This window comes from Podarcis filfolensis (genome assembly GCF_964270895.1).
Source record: "Podarcis filfolensis genome assembly, chromosome: 1".
Classification (NCBI taxonomy): Eukaryota; Metazoa; Chordata; class Lepidosauria; order Squamata; family Lacertidae; genus Podarcis; species Podarcis filfolensis.
In genome coordinates, this window is record NC_139604.1 from 128,384,368 (window position 1) to 128,404,747 (window position 20,380).

Genomic DNA, 20,380 nt, shown 5'->3' on the forward strand with positions numbered 1-20,380 from the left:
GGACTACAATTGCATTTACAGTCACCTTATACAGTTTCATAGGGACGTGGGTGGCGCTGTGGTCTAAACCACTGAACCTCTTGGGCTTGCTGATCAGAAGGTAAGGTTGGCGGTTCGAATCCCCACGACGGAGTGAGCTCCGGTTGCTCTGTCCCAGCTCCTGCCAATCTAGCAGTCTGAAAGCACGTCAAAAAGTACAAGTAGTAGATAAATAGGTACTGCTCGGCGGGGGGGGGGGGGTAAATGGCATTTCTGTGCGCTGCTCTGGTTTCAGTGTTTCATTGCGCCAGAAGCGGCTTGGTCCTGCTGGCCACATGACCCGGAAAAACTGTCTGCAGAAAAACGCCGGCTCCCTCGGCCTGTAAAGCGAGATGAGCGCCGCAACCCCAGAGTTGTCTGCGACTGGACTTAACTGTCAGGGGTCCTTTACCTTTTTACCTTTATACAGTTTCAGATTGGGGGACTGAATACAAGGCTCAGAACATGAATTACAGTCATAGCTCATGTTACGGACGCTTCAGGTTATGTTTTTTCAGGTTGTGTCCTGCAGTGACCTGGAAGTACTGGAAAGGGTTACTTCCGGGTTTCGCCGCTCGCGCATGCGCAGAAGCGCTAAATCGCACTTTGCACATGCACACAAGCGCCAAATTGTGCCGCGCACCTGCACAGATACGGCGCTTCAGGTTGCGCTCTTTTCAGGTTGCAAACGGGCCTCCGGAACGAATCCCATTCTCAACCAGAAGTACCACTGTAATGTCATTTCAGGGTTGTAGTTTTTTTTTAAAAAAAATCAAGTTTCTAGGCCATAAGGGATTGTTTTTCCCCTCTCCCCAAAATGCAGTGGACAATGCCTGGCGAAAACTCTGAGTCAGAGCTCTGAATCTATGCAGATTTCTAGGCAAGAGGGAGAGGTTTCTGAGAGCACCAGCATAGACCGTTCCTTGCAGGAGCAAATGTTTCAGCAGTTTTTAAACCTGGAAGTCTGGTGCAGGAAGAGGGGCAGGCGGTGGGGGGAGAGAGAAAAGAATTGTCCAGGGACTCTGTCCAGAGCCTAGGAACTGCTAACAACTCCAGGAACCCAGACAGAAGGATACAGCAGGTGAGCCACCTTGGCTGACCGCCCTTCAGCAAATCTCTTTCACACCTCCAGGAGCTGTAGCAGGGAGAAAGAGAGAAAGTGACAGGCTGAGGGGGAAGCCAGGAAAACATAAACATAACCTACTTAGGAGATGCAAAGTAGGTTTCTGGGACCAAAACAGCACAAGCACAATGCTACGCAATCATCTGCTACGCTAGGAGAGAACAAGGGTTTCCTGGAAACGGGAGATACAAAGGCTGCTCCAGCCACATGCTGCTTGGGGACACGCTGCAGTCGTACACTCCTAGAATCGTAGAATAGGAAGGGACCTCCAAAGGTTGTCTAGTCCAACCCCCTGCAATGCACTCAACCTAGATCATGGGTAGGCAAACTAAGGCCCAGATCCGGCCCAATCGCCTTCTAAATCTGGCCCACAGAGGATCCGGGAATCAGCGTGTTTTTACATGAGTAGAATGTGTGCTTTTATTTAAAATGCATCTCTGGGTTATTTGCGGGGCATAGGAATTCGTTCACCCCCCCCCCCAAAATATATATATATATAGTCCGTGCGCCGCCCCCCCCCCCCCAGGTCTGAGGGACAATGGACCAGCCCATGGCTGAAAAAGTTTGCTGAGCCCTGACCTAGATGGATGAGTTTCTGGGTCATTATTGATAGTCAGGAAGAAATGAAGGCAACTCACAATTCCCTAAAAGCCAGGACCTCTGTAGCCTTTGAACCGGCTCCTACCACCACCCCTAACTGAAACTGTGCGCCTCTTTCACGAGAGGTCCAGAAGGCAACAACACAAGAAAGGGCCTTTTCTGCAGTGGCTCCCCATTTGTGGGGACCGCCTCCCCTTCTATGCCCCACAGAGGACCTTACGGTCTTCAAACAAAAACATCTTGGAGATCCCGGGCCACAGGGAGGTTAGGCTGGCCTCAACCAGAGCCAGGGCTTTTTCGGCTGTGGCCCCGATCGGGTGCAATGCTCTGTCCCAAGAGACCAAGGCCCTGCGGGACTTGACATCTTTCCGCAGGGCCTGCAAGACAGAGCTGTTCCACCAGGCCTTTGGCCAAGGCACAGTCTGACCCCCTCCTTTGGTAATCTTCACAGAACTCTAGCCCAATGGTTGCCATTAATTTGATTTTGAATTGATTTTAGAATGTATTTCAATTAATTGATTGTGAGTTTATGTAAACTGTGTTATTTTTACTGTTGTTAGCCGCTCTGAGCCCGGCTTCGGCTGGGGAGGTCGGGATATAAATAAATAAATAAATAAATATTATTATTATTATTATTATTATTATTATTATTATTATTATTATTATTATTATTCCACTACACCTTTAGGCCTCTTTAACAAGGCCTTTGACATCCAATGCACATTTAAAATGTGTTGGGGAGGGGGGGGATTATTGATTTGCTTTTGTTTTGGTTTTTATTATGTATTTAGTGTTTTTATATTGTGATTTTACGTTGCAGCCACCCTGAGACCTGCAGGTTTGGGGGGTATGCAAATAAATAATGATAACGGTAACAATAATTTTCAGTCCAAAACAAACACAGAAATGTGGAGAACTGAATTTACAACTGGAAAGATGAGAAACCAAGAGAGTGAAGATGGACAAATCCATTCCTCTCTACTCTGAATACCAGTTTCTACAATTCCCAAGTGGGGAGGGTGCAGCTGTGCTTAGGGGTCCTGCTGGAGGGTTTGCTAAAGATGTGGGGCTGTGAGACCAAGTTGCTGGACTGATCCATCAGGGCTGCTCATGTGTTCACATCTATTAAAAGGTAAAGGTACCCCGACCGTTAGGTCCAGTCGCGGACAACTCTGGGGTTGCGGCGCTCATCTCGCTCTATAGGCCAAGGGAGCCGGCGTTTGTCCACAGACAGCTTCCGGGTCATGCAGCCAGCATGACTAAGCCGCTTCTGGAGATGAGAGCAGCGCACGGAAACACCGTTTACCTTCCCGCCGTAGTGGTACCTATTTATCTACTTGCACTCGACGTGCTTTCGAACTGCTAGGTTAACAGGAGCTGGGACCGAACAATGGGAGCTCACCCTGTCACGGGGATTCGAACCACCAACCTTCTGATCAGCCAGCCCTAGGCTCCGTGGTTTAGACCAACATCCCATTTCACATCTATTAGATATTATTTATTTTAATGAATTAACTGCCACAGAGTGTTAGCCAGCATTGTGTTTTTCCGGAGCATGTGATGTCCGCAAGCATTTGTCCCCCAAAATAGGATACAGTCATACCTCGGGTTACAGACACTTCAGGTTGCGTTTTTTTGGGTTGCGGACTGCCAAAACCCGGGAGTACCGGAACGGGTTACTTCCGGGTTTCGGCGGTCGCGCATGCGCAGAAGCTAAATCGCGCTTTGCACATGCGCAGAAGCACCGAATCGCAACCCGCACGTGTACAGACGCACAGACACAGGTTGAGAACATGCATCCCGCACAGATCACGTTCGCAACCCGAGCGTCCACTGTATTTCCCTGTGGACACAACTGCTTCCATACCATCTTCCAGTCCTACATTTTGCAAGTTGTATGTCTCTGTACACAAGTGCCGTTCTCTCTCTCTCAGACACACACACACGCACACACACACACACAACAAGGCCAGTTTGGGATCCAGGTTTGCTTTCACTTCTGTGATAAGCCGTGGCATTGAAGAGTTATTTTTAGTCCCTGCAGTCGCTGCTTGAAAGGCCCACCCCGTTCCCAGCTGAGCTTCTCCCGCTATCAAAAAAAGAAAGGTTGCCACATTTTCAGAAAGGCGGGAGGCGGAGGCAGCAATAACTCCCGGGCACAGACCGTAAATACAAGCTACTTCAAGGAGAACACCGTGTGTCATTTCAAAGGCAGCCTCTGATCTTGGAAGCCCACTGCATTTTTAAAAATAGCAATAAAAACTTGGGAGCATCGCTTGTAAAATAACTGAATAACTACACACCTGCAAGTGTTGGATCTTGACCCAGCAAGGTGTTGTGCACATGTCAAGTTTCCTTTATCCCACCCTTCCAACACATGGTCGGACCAGTTCTGGGCTGCTGCATGCTTAGCTCAGCTACTTGGGGGACCCAGAAGATGACAAATTCTGAGAAGCTACAGGAACAGCAGTCTAGGAGAGCATACTCTGATCCAGAGCATGGAAACACATGGAAACATGGCCTCGGTCCAGTATACCTGAAGGAGTGTCTCCACCCCCTGCATTGTGCCCGGACACTGAGATCCAGCGCCGAGGGCCTTCTGGCAGTTCCCTCACTGCGAGAAGCCAAGTTACAGGGAACCAGGCAGAGGGCCTTCTCGGTGGTGGCACCCGCCCTGTGGAACACCCTCCCACCAGATGTCAAAGAGAAAAATAACTAGCAGACTTTTAGGAGACATCTGAAGGCAGCCCTGTTTAGGGAAGCTTTTATTGTTTAACAGAAGAAGAAGAAGAAGAAGAAGAAGAAGAAGAAGAAGAAGAAGAGGAGGAGGAGGAGGAGTTTAGATTTAATATCCCGCTTTATCACTACCCTAAGGAGTCTCAAAGCGGCTAACAATCTCCTTTCCCTTCCTCCCCCACAACAAACACTCTGTGAGGTGAGTGGGGCTGAGAGACTTCAGAGAAGTGTGACTAGCCCAAGGTCACCCAGCAGCTGCATGTGGAGGAGCGGGGAAGCGAACCTGGTTCACCAGATTACGAGTCCACCGCTCTTAACCACTATACCACACTACACCACACACAAAATACAGACCATTGTATTTTAATATTTTGGTGGAAGCCGCCCAGAGTGGCTGGAGAAACCCAGCCAGATGGGCGGGGTATAAATAAAAAATAATAATTATTATTATTATTAAATTTATATACTGTACTATATCCAATGATCCCAGGGCGGTGCACAACATTAAGAACATATTTTATGGAGCATAATAATAAAAACATAATTCAGTCGTACCTTCGTTCTCAAACACCTTGGTACTCCGACGTTTTGGCTCCCGAACACCAAAAACCCAAAAGAAAGTGTTCTGGTTTTCAAACGTTTTTCCAAAGCCGAACGTTTGACGCAGCTTCCACTTGAGTGCAGGAAGCTCCTGCAGCCAATCGGAAGCCATGCCTTGGTTTTCAAACATTTTGGAAGTCGAACGGACTTCTGGAACGGATTACGTTCGAGAACCAAGGTATGCCTGTACAGAGCATAATAATAGACAGAGTCAACCGGGGTAGTGAGCCAGTGTAGTGGTTAGAGTGTCGGACTGGGACCTGAGAGAAACCAGGGTTCAAATCCCCACTTGGCCATGAAATTCGCTAGGTTACCTAGGTCCAGACACTACCTCTCAGCCTAGCCCACCTCACAGGGTAGTTGGGGGGGGGGGGGAATGAGGCGGAAGAGAACCATGGATGCCACCTTAAGCTCCCTGGAGAAAGAGAAGCTCCAGTTTCATCTCCATCCTGCTGAGTTCGAGAAGAGCAACACTGAGGCTGAGAAACCCGAAAACCAGCTCCACTCCTCTGGACTGCTTCTGATCTAGTCCAACCCCCTGAAATGCAGGAATCTCTGTCTGTTGGCCTTTAGGATTCAGGCTTCCTCTTCAAATGCCAATTCTACAGCCCTCCAATTGGCCATGGGGGGCATCTATTCCTAGGGGACAGGGATGGGGCATGTTGCCTTCTTGCTACCTGTATGCTTGCCATAAAAATCTGGCTAGCCCCTGCTAAAAAGAGAACAATGTCCAAAAGCAAGCCCTGGATCTGATCCAGGAGGATGTGGAATTTGAACATGGCAACAGAATGTGCTCAATGTCCCCCACCTGTACCCAAACAACTTGGAAGCGGTCCTAGCTTAGCAGCGACCCAAGCGAGCGTTTCTTCAGGGAGCAAATGCTAGCTCTGCGGATTTGCAACAAGCTCTGTAATCAATAATAAACCACCCTGGATTTCTTGCAAAAGCCCCGTCTCCACCCCTGCCTAGAGCTATGCAGTCTCTCTTTACACAGATGGCAGAATTAGCAATCAAGCCACCAGCAAACAGAGAAAGAAAGTGGGGGAATCTCTGCCTCCTGATCTCTGTTTAACGCAAAGCCAGGGAAACAACCAGTTCAACGAGGCAAGCAGAGATCGCCCAAGATGCTGCGAAGGAATGCATGGAAAAGGCGGTTTTGCAAAGACGTCGGCAACTCCAACTTTTGGGAAGAGAGGCTTAAAGGACAGTGACTGGCTGGCAGCGTGCCCAGGCCTTTTGGCCATGCTGGAAGACTGTGGGCACAATCGTTCTACCACCGACAGTGCCACCTATATACACGGCGTGTCAGAGCAATATGAGAACAGGTCCCTGCCTGCAAGGAGCTTGCAACTGGCCTATATTTCGACAGAGGGAGAAAAGGATGGCGCCGTTTAGACAGGGCGAAGTGGGGATTTCAGTCCCGATCTCCCAGGCCCTAGTCCAACACCAGCATGGTGTAGTGGTTAAGAGCGTTGGACTTATAATCTGGGGAACCGGGTTCGATTCCCCGCTCCTCCACATGCAGCTGCTGGGTGACCTTGGGCTAGTCACATTTCTCTGAAGTCTCTCAGCCCCACTCACCTCACAGAGTGTTTGTTGTGGGGGAGGAAGGGAAAGCAGAATGTTAGCCGCTTTGAGACTCCTTCGGGTAGTGATAAAGCGGGATATCAAATCCTCCTCCTCTTCTTCTTCTTCTTCTTCTTCTTCTTCTTCTTCTTCTTCTTCTTCCCCAGGGGTCGGCAACCTACAGCCCATGGACCACAAGCGGCCCACAGAGGTCATTTAAAAGGCCCATGAGCCATCTCCAAACTGAGGCGCCCACTCAGTGAGTCCCCGTGCGCTGCGCTAAACCGGTGCAGCACGGAGCGGGGACTTGCTTCCGTGGCGCCAGGAATCGCGTCTGCGCAGACACCGGAAATCGCGTCTGCGCAGATGCGATCCGGCCCATGGAGCGATCTCCGTGGGAGTGAACTGGCCCAGGCGAGGTAAACCTTGCTGACCCCTGTTCTAACCATTACACTACAATGGCTTCTTATAGTACTTCTGCTATTGGGCAGCTCTATAAATCAAGTAGGCAAATGAATATGGGGAAAGCGCTTAGCGAAGGATCTGAAATATTCTCCTTGAAGCGTGAATTTTATTCTGGATTGTTTTATGTGACGTAAATGAGGAGAGGGAGACCCATATACACCACCTTGAGGAGGAAAAGGTGGGATATAAGTGCAATTAATAAAAATAATTTCCCATCATCCTCTCACCTACAACTCCCATCATGCTCTTTCTGTCCCCCTAATGTCAAAAAGAAGTCCATGCTGACAATTGAATGTGGTACATCTCAATGCAAATGTCACTCCCTGCAAAATCCTTCCGGTAAAAGATTTAAGGTCTATTGTTTGACCGCTGCAGAAACTTGAGACTTATTCCCTCATGCCATACGGCCTGTTGCCGAGATGTTGTTTCAAGCCTGTCAGTTCCCGCTAACATCAATGTTGCCTCAGCCCCTTGGCCTGAACATGGACTGAGCGTCGATTCAGCTACATCAAAATTGGCAACACATCAGCCGAGTGAGAATATCTACTGTCCAGCCTGGAGCTGCATCAAGTAGCGCGATGGTCTCAACAGCCCAAGTTCAACTCCCTGCCTGTCTTTGAACTCAACAGGAGACTGGGCTAAGCCACCAATCCTGGACTCCGGTTCCCTGCATAAAAAGGCAGGGAATCGTCATCATGTCATTCACAGGGTTACTGGACTCGAAAGAGATAAGGATTATAAACACCCGTTGCTCACTTGAAGCTTCCAAGATAAGGATGCCATTGACTGTTGGCCAACATCTTGTGCAAATGACACAGCCACATGTCCATTTCACATCCAGGTATGCACATGAATACAAATCTTGGCGGCCATATATGTTGGAATCAGATGCCTGGGGAGGGAGGAGACTGCCACTCTCTCAAGCTAGCCATTGAGTCGGTCAGATTTTAAGGACAATCCCTCCCCAAATTTCTAGGCCTAGCAAGCTTTCCGTGATCCTGAAAGAAGCGTTCTTCTGAAATGCACAGAGCTACAATACAAAGGTCTACCAGTCAGCATCAGAGACTGTTCTCCTCTTTCCTTTTCTGGGACTTGGGCCCCATCTGCACTATGTATTTAAAGCAATATCATACCACTTTGGGCGGTCATGGGTTTCCCCCAGAGAATCCTGAGAACTGCAGTTTGTTAAGGGAGCTGAGAGTTGTTAAGGAAACCCTTATTCCCCTCGCAGAACAGCAACGCCCAGAGTCCCCTATGGAAATTGTAGCTCTGCAAGGGGACTATAGGGGTCTCCTAAGAACCCTGCCCCCCAACAAACCACATCTCCCAGATTCTTTGGGGGAAGCTATGACTTACACAGAGCGTCTGTGCTATGAAAGTCAGTCTGTCTTGGCCAGCCTTGTCTACTGTCACTGGCAGACGACTTCCAAAGCCCCAGGCAGCGGTTTCTTCCTCCTCTGCCTTCTACACTTGCTCTGCCGCTGAACTATGACCACACTTTACGCTGAGCATAAAAAGAAGACTTTGCATTTGTATATATTTACACAGATCCTGCAGAGAAAATGAAATTACTGAGCAGGTTTTAGCGTGGGGTGACATTCGGACACAATGAAGAGCTCTCAGCAAGATTCTTATAGTACATCGCTACCGAACAGAAGCCCAGGACAATCCCAGAGGATGGCATGAAGGCAAATGAGGTCACCACCACCTAAGCTAAGCAGAGGGCCACATCTGGCCAGTGCCTGGGTAGGAGAGCACCAAGAGCTACACATAACCAGTGTTTGAAATTAGCCATGCGCATTTTGCACCCGGCTATCGGCCACTTGCGACCAAGTGAAGATTTCTGGGTGCCAAGATGGTGCCTGACATCTCCACCATCTGGGGGTCATTGGGTCTGGACTGCTTTCTCACACTAATACCCCATCCTGTAGAATTCTATCAGTTATGTCTCATCTGCACCATCAGAATAAATTTCAGGAACCAAAATGCCTTTTTTTTTCTGTGCAGCCTGAGCAGGAGCAGTGAACAATGTTCTAGTTAGTCCCTATAGCTTGTCTTCACTTCCCCCCACCCCACTGCCCTGCTCCCAGTTGTGAAGAATATTCTTACGCTATGAATGGTCCATGTCAACATTAAGAAAAAGAGGTCGGAATAGGTCAATATATGTGTGGACTGTCCCTGGATCAAGTGACTTTTCTTCTTTAAGTTCTCAAAGCTCTTAAACTAGCTCAAGGTAGTCATCCGAACTAGCCAGATGTTTAACTGAGAATCAATCACAGTCAGTCCATCATTTGAAAAAAGACGACTTTAGCGCCGTCTTGCCCCAAAATGGCAACTAGACATTCTGCTTTGGCGACTGCAGCCTTGGTTTAAGGAGCCATTTGGCACCTAGCTTATATACCTGAGTTTCTAACACTGCACAAAACACACTTCCATGATGGGAAGCAAGGTGAGCTATTGACTCATGTAAGAAAACGTAACCAACAAAGCTATTTCTCAACGCCCTCTCTGCAAGAGTTTCTTCCGACAGTCTCGGCCTCCACCCAGGCTTTGCAAGGCTCCCCACATCGCAGAGCTTGTGCAAGAACAACAAAGCTGAACCGTCTTTCTCCCCGCTGCCTCTTGCAACAAGTGCCAGTGAGCAGCAAAAGTGTCACCGTGGAGTAGAGTCAGCAAGGAGGAGGAGAGGGAAACACCCCATGGGATTAAGAGTGTGCGATGCCTGCCTACGCATCTGCACGGAGACAGCTCTAGAAAATGAGTAGGTACTCAAGGCTGTTCCACAAACGTAACAGGGGAACCCACCCACACCCACTGCTAATAAAGCAGCTTTCCTTGTTCACAGCGTGTCGTACAACACACGCCCAAACCACCCATATTCCCTGCTTTAATATAGGGACAGAGCAAGGAGAGAGAGCAAAATGGGCTTCTCAGTTGCACTGTCGCCATGAAATAAAATAAAGCTATGAAACGGCTACAGGCAGACACTCATTTTTCTTTTGACCATAAAATGAAACACAGCCGTCACAAGACTCAAGACCGCAGACACTCATCTGAATTCTGTCTTTTGAGAGATTATTTTTTTTGTGGGGGGGAGACCACACCCTCCCAGTTACCAGGCAAAGGGGTGGAGAAGACTCTAGATCTACTGGGGAGGGGGCTCTGTGTGTGAAAAATCGCAATGATTCCAACTGCAAGAGTAACCATAGCAACCAGATTTCCAATGCCCCCTCCCCTCTCTTTCTCTCTCCTGTTGCAGACACTTTCTCCTTCAAAAATCCTCAACTCGGATGAGGTTTTGTTACCGTGGGGGGGGGGGGAGACACAGCATGCAGCGCACATAGGAGAAAACGGAACTGAAATTCAACAGATACATCTATATGCACACAGGCAATTCCTGCCTCACCTAGTTGGCCACTGGTTTTCTGACGGCCTGCCGCCCAAGCAATTGTGCAACTGATTCATTTCCCCTGAATCTGGGGAGCAGGGAAAGACCACCCAGAACCCTCAGTGGGTATGTTAAAGGTGCACCTAGTTATAATAAGGCAAAGAGCGGAAGCAAGCCTCATCTCCCTAAATCCTTTGGGTTTCGGGGGGAGAGAGAGAAGGGAAGGAAGATAGAGAGACCAGGTGGCAGAAACAGCCAACAGCAGCTTCTGCATCTTCCACAGGGGGAGGGGAAAAAAAAAACCTGATTAGCCCATCTTTTCCCCTGGAGAAAATAGGTTTAAATAGCTGATTATCTGGAACCCTGGCTGCTCTTTATCGAAACACAGGGAGGGCACAGATCGAGACATGTCCTCCCCTGAAAATGTGAAGCAACAGTGTTTTTTAAAAGGAAGAGTGCATCTGTGCATGCGTAAACATGGAAGTCTCTATTTTTTTCTGAATGGCATTCCAAACTCATATTTCTGAAAAGGCAAAACTGGCTCCGCCTTGCAACTTTTGTCTCCTAGACATCCAATTCCTTCATCATTAAGATTCCAATTCCTTTAGACACCGGGTATTAGCATTTCAATATTAGCGCAGTCATTAATATTAGCTGGCAGGCTTCCCATGGGGGCATCCAGCTGGTCAATATGAGGGCAGGATGCTGGGCAAGATGGGCCACTGGCCTGATCCGGCGGGGGGGGGGGGGTGCTATTATGTTCTTAAAGGGACTGTAAGAAACATCAGAGGGGGGAGGGAGCAGCTGTCCGCAACCAGGAGGCGTTCTTCTTTTATTTTCTTTTTCTGTTTTTGCAACCCCTTCTGCAAGTGTACAGCTCAACTCTTTAGGATAGGTAATTGGGAAGGGGAAAAAACGGGGGAAAGGTGTTGTGATCCCAAGGTGGCAACACGCGTGCAGACACACGCTCCCATACTGCGGTATTGCTAAAACCAGTGGAGACATCCACGCCTCCTTTCCCCCTGGATGGAGAAAAGCCACCCCAAGAAATCTGCAGGAATCAAAACTCTCCTCCCCAACCCCCCCCGGCTCCAGGCACCTTTGAACCCGAGGGGTGGGCTAGGGGTGCGGTGAGAGCACATTTTAACACACCCCTCCCAAAAGAGAGACAGAGAGTGAGAGAACTCGTGGAGGAGGTTTTCTCCTCGACCTCTCCCTCTCTCCAACCGACACCCCACCCCACCCCGGCCGGTCCCATTGCAAGGAAAAGAAAGCCGCAGCCGAAAAGAAAGGGAGCAGCGAAGCCTCTCTCCACCCGCCCTCTCCGCATCTGCCCCTTTTGTTAGCCAAAAAACCACACACAGGCACAAAAACACGTACACACACACACAGGCTCGCTCCTCCCGGCGCAAACTGCAGCGGGGAAGCCGCACAAACCTAGGGCGCCCCCTCCCCGGCCGCCGCCCCCCAGCTGTTCCCAGAGATGCAGAGCCTCCAGCGCCCGGAGAGATCCCCCCCCCCAAGGAAAGGCTGGGAGTTTAAAGTTTGGCTGGTTTTGTTCCCAGCCCGTGCCGCCCCCTTGGCAGACTTGGGCGCTTCCCTTTCCCACCCCACCCGCCCTCTGTTCGTCCGAGCGGACACCGCATCCCCATGCCGCCGCCGCCACCCTCCAAAATAGTCCGTTTCCTTCGGGGTCCTTCTCCCCTGCGGAAAAGGGAGAAGGAAAGCGCTGCTCCGGAGCTCACCTTCCCCACCAGCGCTTCCCCCTCCCCGGAAGGTAGCGCCGCTTCCTCCGGCCCCGTGCGTAAAAACGCAGAGCCCGGCCCGGCTCTCCAAGCGAGCGGCGCGTCCGATGAAGGGCGAGAGGCGCAGGAGAGGCTTACCTGGCGCTCGCTCCATCCCGGAGGAGGCGAAGCCCACTCCGGCTGCTTCTGATCCCTCTGTCCCCGGCTGCTTACAAAAGGAGCCCGGGAACCAGGCTCGATCTCGCTTCCTCCTCCTCCTCCTCCTCCTGCCGCCGCCACCAGCAACGGCAGCAGCGCCTGCCTCCCCTCGCCTTACCAGCCCGCAGGTGACATCATCCCCTTTTGGCCCGATAGGATACAATGCGAGTCTCCGGCTGTGCGTAAAGGGAGGCTCGCGCGGAGCAAGCCGCTCCTACCAACCCGCCCGCCCCCCCCCCGCGCGCTCCCGCCTGCCTGCCGCCCCGCGCGCCGCCGGGAGATGGAGTCCGAGGCCGGCATCCTTGGGCACGCGCGGCGCTCCGGAAAGGACTACGTTTCCCAGGATGCACGGCGCGGTCTCCCTCCTCCCTCCCTCTCCACCAAGCACCAGCTGCTGCTGCTGTAGCTTGGCTGACTTTTCCCCAAAAACCAAGACGGGGAGTTTCGTTTTGGTCAGCAAAGGAGGCGATTTGACACCAAACTGGGAGGGGTAGTCAGTGTCACGGAAGACAGGATCAGGAACCCAGATGACCCGAACAGATTGGAAACCTGGGTCCAAGCTAACAAAATGAATTTCAGACCACAACTGGAATACTGTGTCCAACAGGGCTTCTTTTCTAGAAAAAGAGGTGCCGGAACTTGTTGACCTTTTATTAGGGGGAGCTCCCACTCACAGTTGTTTAGCTTTTTTTAGCTGCAGGGGGGAAATAAAAACTTTGGCCACTGACCTCCGCCACACAGCTGCAATCGCCCTGCTGCCCGCCACCTCCACTGCGCAGCCCTGAGCGCCCTGCTGCTGAAAGGGGACGGCACCGCAACACCCCCCAGCCACGCTGGGTGGCTTCCAGCAAAATATTAAAAAGTAATAAAATGTCAGACATTATAAACTTCCCCAAACAGGGCTGCCTTCATATGATTTCTAAGTGTTATGTAATTCTTGATATCCCTGACATTTGACAGGAGTTACAGATAGGTAGCCATGTTGGTCTGCCATAGTCAAAACAAAAACAAAATTTTTTTTCCTTCCAGTAGCACCTTAAAGACCAACTAAGTTAGTTCTTGGTATGAGCTTTCGTGTGCATGCACACTTCTTCAGACAGGAGGGCATTCCACAGGGCGGGTGTCACTACCAAGAAGACCCTCTGCCTGGTTCCCTGTAACTTTACTTCTCGCAGTGCAGGAACCACCAGAAGACCCTCGGAGCTGGACCTCAGTGTCTGGGCTGAACGATGGGGGTGAAGACGCTCCTTCAGGTCTACTGGGCCAAAGTCATTAAGGAGGGCTTTAAAGGTCAGCACCAACACTTTGAACTATGCTTAGAAACGTACTGGGAACAAGTAAAGGAAAAGGTAGGTGACATTATTAACATTCATAAATAGCTCAGTTGTTGCAACATGAGACTCTTAATCCCAGGGTTGTGGGTTTGAGACCCGCGTTGGACAAAAGATTCTGAATCCTGCCGCAGGAGGTTGGACTAGATGACCCCTTGGGGTCCCTTCTAACTCTACAATTCCACGATTCTACAACAGAGGTTGAACTGCCACTTTTTTATTTTGCAAAAATCCACAGAGTCCCTTTGCTGTAACTATCTAAAATGTCACAAAACTGGGAACGAGCTTTTGATTTCCATCAGGTTGGCAGAATGGATGTTTGGTGTGGTATCAGAGAGAGAGAGAGAGAGAGAGAATCTGTTTTGGTATTAAAGCCTTTCATGCCTGCAAGTGAGTGGCTGGGGAAACCCAGCCAGATGGGCGGGGTAGAAATATATTATTATTATTATTATTATTATTATTATTATTATTATTATTATTCAATGGTCAAAAAATTCATTTATGTTGTACAGTTTTAGAAGACACATGGAAGTGGAGATTGTGTCTCTGTGTGTGAAAAGCACCTGAATTTTAGAAATCACCAGGACCCTGCACTCCATTTGCTTTCAGTGGATAGAGGGGGTGGATTTTACTATGCATCCACTCTAGTAGTAGGGCCGGCTTGTAAAAGAAAAGCCCTTTCTCACTCCAGTTCTCCTAGTCTATTGCATAATTGGGCGGGGGGGGGGGGAGAGTGGAGAATCGAGGACGACGACAACAATGTAAAACTTGGGGTTAGATCAAACTATGGTGCACAGTTCACTAGGCTAATCGGGCAAAATAACAGGGCCATTCACTAGAAATAACACAGTGAAACCCACAGCCTTTGCAGTTTCTCATGTCAGGGAGACAGGCCTGTCAGCTGTTGTAGTAATAACTGCATTCTAAATCACGCAAGCAGCGGGGTGTTCTCATTTTCCTCTTAATTGCGGAAAACTTCGCTCAAATTAGCATCTCTTTCTTGCTATGGAAAATGAGTCTAAAGGGGGTGTCCACCTCCCAAACCAACACCACTGCTCTCTGCTGCAAAGACATGCTAGAGTTTTTAAACCTGGGTCCTGCTGCAAGAGTCTTTGACTATTAAAAGCATTCTTTTAAAAAGTGGAACAAAAATATGATGCATTTTCCCGTGTGCCTGGAGATGAGACAAATTACAAGAATCACGATGTGCCCTTTATCACAGAATCACAGAGTTGGAAGAGACCCTTATATACTGATATATCTCCCAGCTCTACCTCTGGGAGGAACACAGAGAGAATAAATGCCGTGGTGCATCTGCAGCAGCCCAACAGGATGCCTTCATCTGCCCCAGCTGCCACAAAACATGTCTCTCCTGTATTGGTCTCTACGGCCACAGCAGGAGCTGTAATTCTCCAACAGCTTGACTTCACCCCTGAAGGTGCACCCTTCCATCGTCTCCCGAGACAGATGGATGCCAACCAATGTAGGTACAAGCTGAGACCTTTCCTATAGCCCTGGCCTTGAGAGGAATGGTTGTCAGCTTGGTGATTTAAGTGTTCCTAGTCAGCTTCCTTAACCTGCAATGTTCCCTGTCTGTCGCTCTGCATTTTGCAAATTGCTCTTTCCCCGTGCGTTTCGCTTAAGTCAGCACCCTTTTCCCTCCTCCTTTCTCCTAACGCCCCATCCCAAGCGACTGGAGTGCAACGTCTGCTGTAACAACCTATTTAGATAAGATAAGGCTGTGTGGACGGGCACTTCATCCACGCAGGGAAATTAATGACGTCTCTTGAAAGCAAACCAAGCTCTGAAGATCAAAGCAACTGTCTGCAGCTTCAGTCTGTGCCAAGGCGAGGCTTTGGGATGACCCTAAAGCCCTTGCCAACAACTTATTCTATTATTGGGGCATCTGAAAGCTTTATTAATGTGTGACCCCGAAATTCTGGATCCCCCCCAAACTGATGCCAAAGTTTAGTACCCATTTTGTGCCACAAAGCCCAAGTTTTGTGCCACTTTTCCCCAAGCCAAGTAACTGGCACAGCAAATCAGGGTCACAAGTTGGCACTAAACTTTGGCATCAGTTTGGGGGGCGATCTGGGATTTTGGGGTCACATTAATGAAGCTGCATCAGTAGTAGGAGGAGGAGCAGATTGCTGTGACGGAACTAAGCAGAGACACTCAGGTTGCTGGGGGAAGCCATGGAGGGAAACACTAAGGAAACCAAGAAGTCTACAGAAGAAGCACCTCCCTTCCTGCAGCTTCTTAAGAGAGCGGAATTACCGGTAACTGTTTTCCCCAATGAGCTTATTGTCTAAGTTGGCAGGGCAAGTCTGCATACTGCTACCCAAGGTGGACAGCTGTCAAGTTCCATGACTGCCCTCATTGTTCCTTCCTTTCACACTTTTGCCTCTAGATCAGCAATGGGACAGGCAGTGTCCTCCAAAAGGCTGGATTTGACCCAGGGGTGCCAGCTGTTGATCCACCACCACCACCTTCTTGACTGCGTACTAGATTTCCAACATCCTCGGCAAGAACGTCATTGGCCAGCCTTTCCAATATGGATCCCAGTCTTTCTTCTTCTTCCCAGCACCCCTTGCTGGAAAGCTCCCTTTCCCAGTCCCCTCAAACACACAACCCGTCATCTTGCTAACATCTCACTCCCCAGGATAAAGGATTCCTCTCCCCGGTGGCCCATCAACACCTTTTGTCATGTTAACATATTTGCTCTTCACTAAGTCAGCCAGGACAAGTCACCTAGACAGCATCTTAAAAAGCAGAGACATCACCTTGCCGACAAAGGCTTAAAGCTATGGTTTTCCCAGTAGTGATGTATGGAAGTGAGAGCTGGACCATAAAGAAAGTTGATCGCCAAAGAATTGATGCTTTTGAATTATGGTGCTGGAGGAGACTCTTGAGAGTCCCATGGACTACAAGAAGATCAAACCTATCCATTCTGAAGGAAATCAGCCCTGAGTGCTCACTGGAAGGACAGATCCTGAAGCTGAGGCTCCAAGACTTTGGCCACCTCATGAGAAGAGAAGACTCCCTGGAAAAGACCCTGATGTTGGGAAAGATGGAGGGCACAAGGAGAAGGGGACGACAGAGGACGAGATGGTTGGACAGTGTTCTCGAAGCTACTAACATGAGTTTGACCAAACTGCGGGAGGCAGTGGAAGACAGGAGTGCCTGGCGTGCTCTGGTCCAGGGGGTCACGAAGAGTCGGACACGACTAAACAACTAAACAACAACAAAGTCAGCCAGGCTGGTTTGCAGAAGCCAGCCCAGGAATTCCCTGCCTGGTACAGCTCTGCAGCTTGTACTTTCATCCAAGTACAAGCGGGTATTTGGACGCAGGTGGCGTGTCCAAATGGTCTAAAGCACTGAGCCGCTCGGGCTTGCCAATTGGAAGATCGGGAGTTCGAATCCCCGCAACAGGTGAGCTTCCATTGCTCTGCCCCAGCTCCTGCCAATCTAGCAGTTTGTAAGCACAACAGTGCAAGTAGATAAATAGGAACCACTGCGACAGGAAGGTAAACGGTGTTTCCGTGCGCTCTGGTATTCCCTTGCACCAGAAGCAGTTTAGCCATGCTGGCCACATGACCCGGAAAGCTGTCTGTGGACAAACGCCAGCTTCCTCGGCCTGAAAGTGAGATGAGAGTCGCAGTCCCATAGTCCCCTTTGACTGGACTTAACCGTCCAGGGGTTATTTACCTTTACCTTTTACATCCATATCCCAATTAATTAAGAATATTACTTGCCCCAAAATGAAAAGGATAAGAAGTCCCAACAGAAGAAGAATGGATTCAAAAACTTTTGGACTATGCAGAAATGGTGAAACTTACCGGAAAAATTAGAAATCAAAATGACAAACTTTTTATAAAAGAATGGAAATGGTTTATGGAATATTTACAAGCAAATAGTAAACAGATAAGAATATTGGGGTGATTATTAGAACAACCTGCAGTTTCATAAAAGTATATATTTAAAGTAGATGAATAAATGAGCAAATTAAGTTAATTTGGATATGAAGAAAATATTAAAAATAAGTTTAAGGAACCGCAGAAAGAGGGGGAAGGAAGTCAAGTTTTGAAATGTTAAAATTATTGTAAAATTATTGAAATGTATAAAACTGAAAATCTTTTTTCATATATATGAGAGAAAAATATCTGCAGGGCCACAGATTCCCCACCCTTTTATTACAGAGGCTATTGCAGGGTTCTCCCTTAGCCCCAGTTAGGTGGCAGAACGCAGGGTGAATTGACGCCTGCTACCCCTCTGCTCCCCAGTCTGAGATGTGCCCGCAACTTGGTTCCCAGTATAACAGCTCTTTAGCGGGCAGCGGCCTCCCTCTACCTGGTCCCTCTAGATTCTTTTGCTTCCCATTCCCATCAGCCTCATCCAGCTTGCCAACCGTCAGAGAGGATGGCGGCTGGAGGCTACAAAACTGGGAATCTATCAACCTTCCAGCATCCATTACCCTCTGATTAACCTCCGAAACAGGTATAAACAATCCAGGAGGCTGAAATGCGTTAAACGATGTTTGCGTCTTGATTGATTGCCGTGCGCCACTCCTAATTAGCTGGCAAGGTTGTCCAAGAAGATATTTGTTTCACGCTAAGGGTCTCTTAATTTCCTTCGGATCACATATGTTTGAGTCTGGGAGAGCTGGGAAACTAACCATCATCTCTCTCTCAGGTGGGTGGCAATCGCTTGCTAATCAGCTCACCTGTTCATAGCACAAAAATGCCAAATTTTTCCTGCTCATCCGCAGCGTGTTGCTTTCAATCTAGCTCCTGCTATCCATAAGTGTGGCTGTGGTTATTTCATTTTGTCCTGTGAACTGCCCTGAGACCCGCGGTTATAGGGCAGTACAGCCGTACCTCATGTTATGCTTCATGTTACGTTTTTTCAGGTTGCGTCCTGCGGCGACCCGGAAGTACCAGAAAGGGTTATTTCTGGCTTTTGCTGCTCGCGCATGCGCAGTAGTGCTAAATCGCGCTTTGCGCATGAGCACAAGCGCCAAATCACGCCACACACCTACGCAGATACGGCACTTCAGGTTGCGGGCTTTTCATGTTGCGAACTGGCCTCCGGAACGGATTCCGTTCTTAACCAGAGGTACCACTGTATGCTACTACTACTACTACTGCTACTGATGATGATGATGATGATGATGATGATGATGTTGGCGTCCATCTGCCTCGAGAAACGATGGTGTGTGCCTCTTGGGTGAAGCCAAAGAGCTGGGGAATCACAGCGCCTGCAGTGGCTGCAAAAACCGGTAACTCGTAACTGCTGTCTCCCACCTTGTCAGTCTCTACAACCATAGGTAAAGGTAAAGGTACCCCTGCCTGTACGGGCCAGTCTTGCCAGACTCTAGGGTTGTGCGCTCATCTCACTCTAGAGGCCGGGAGCCAGCGCTGTCCGCAGACACTTCCGGGTCACGTGGCCAGCATGACAAGCTGCATCTGGCGAGCCAGCGCAGCACACGGAAACGCCGTTTACCTTCCTGCTAGTAAGCGGTCCCTATTTATCTACTTGCACTTTGACGTGCTTTCGAACTGCTAGATTGGCAGGCGCTGGGACCGAGCAACGGGAGCGCACCCCGCCGCGGGGATTCGAACCGCCGACCATGCGATCGGCAAGTCCTAGGTGCTGAGGTTTTACCCACAGCGCCACCCGCGTCCCCACGCTCTAACCAACTGAGGGTTCCGAAATATATGTAAATTATTTATTATTAATGAATTTTATTTTATTTTTATTTTATTTGTTTATTTATATATTTATAGATTTGTTTAATTAATTAATCAATTTAATCTTGGTATGTGATGTCATTCCACTTATTCTCTTTTACCATAGCAGGTGCTATTGGCATGCGGGTACCAGAAAGTTGCCCAGAAGTGAAAGCTACCCTAAGGCTGGAAATGGTTCCTCACCTTGCGTCCGATGCTCTGACCACCTTCTTTGAAACTGCTTACCCTCAACTCTCCTTGTTCTTTCTTTCCTGGGTTACATCTCATCTTGGAGTCAGCCAACCTTAGTTAGGTGTCCACATGAGGTAAAAAAAGGTAAAGGACCTTGGATGGTTAAGTCCAGTCAAAGGCAGCTATGGGGTTGCGGAACTCATCTTGCTTTCAGGCCGAGGGAGCCGGCGTTTGTCCACAGACAGCTTTCCAGGTCATGTGGGCAGCAGGACTAAACTGCTTCTAGTGCAATGGAAACACCGTGACGGAAACCAGAGCGCACGGAAACACCGTTTACCTTCCTGCCGCAGTGGTACCTATTTATCTACTTGCACTGGCATGCTTTCAAATTGCTAGGCTGGCAGAAACTGGGACAGAGCAGTGGGAGCTCACCTCATCGCAGGGATCTGAACCGCTGACCTTCTGATCAGCAAGAGTGGTTTAGACCATGGTACAACCCATGTCTGGGGACGCGGGTGGCGCTGTGGGTTAAACCACAGAGCCTAGGACTTGTCGATCAGAAGGTCGGCGGTTCAAATCCCCACGACGGGGTGAGCTCCCATTGCTCAGTCCCTGCTCCTGCCAACCTAGCAGTTTGAAAGCACATCAAAGTGCAAGTAGATAAATAGGTACCGCTCCATCGGGAAGGT

At 49.3% G+C, this 20,380-nt stretch overlaps 1 protein-coding gene across 3 annotated transcripts in view; it reads right to left on the reverse strand.

Moving 5' to 3' along the window:
* DAAM1 (dishevelled associated activator of morphogenesis 1) overlaps positions 1 to 12,667 on the reverse strand; it is a 182,905-nt gene extending 170,238 nt beyond the window's left edge. For all 3 annotated transcript variants that reach the window (XR_014547560.1, XM_083611705.1, XM_083611704.1), the window contains exon 1: positions 12,380 to 12,667. The gene's annotated coding sequence lies outside the window, so the exon portion shown is untranslated. The remainder of the gene's footprint in view (positions 1 to 12,379) is intronic.
* Positions 12,668 to 20,380: the final 7,713 nt, after the last annotated feature.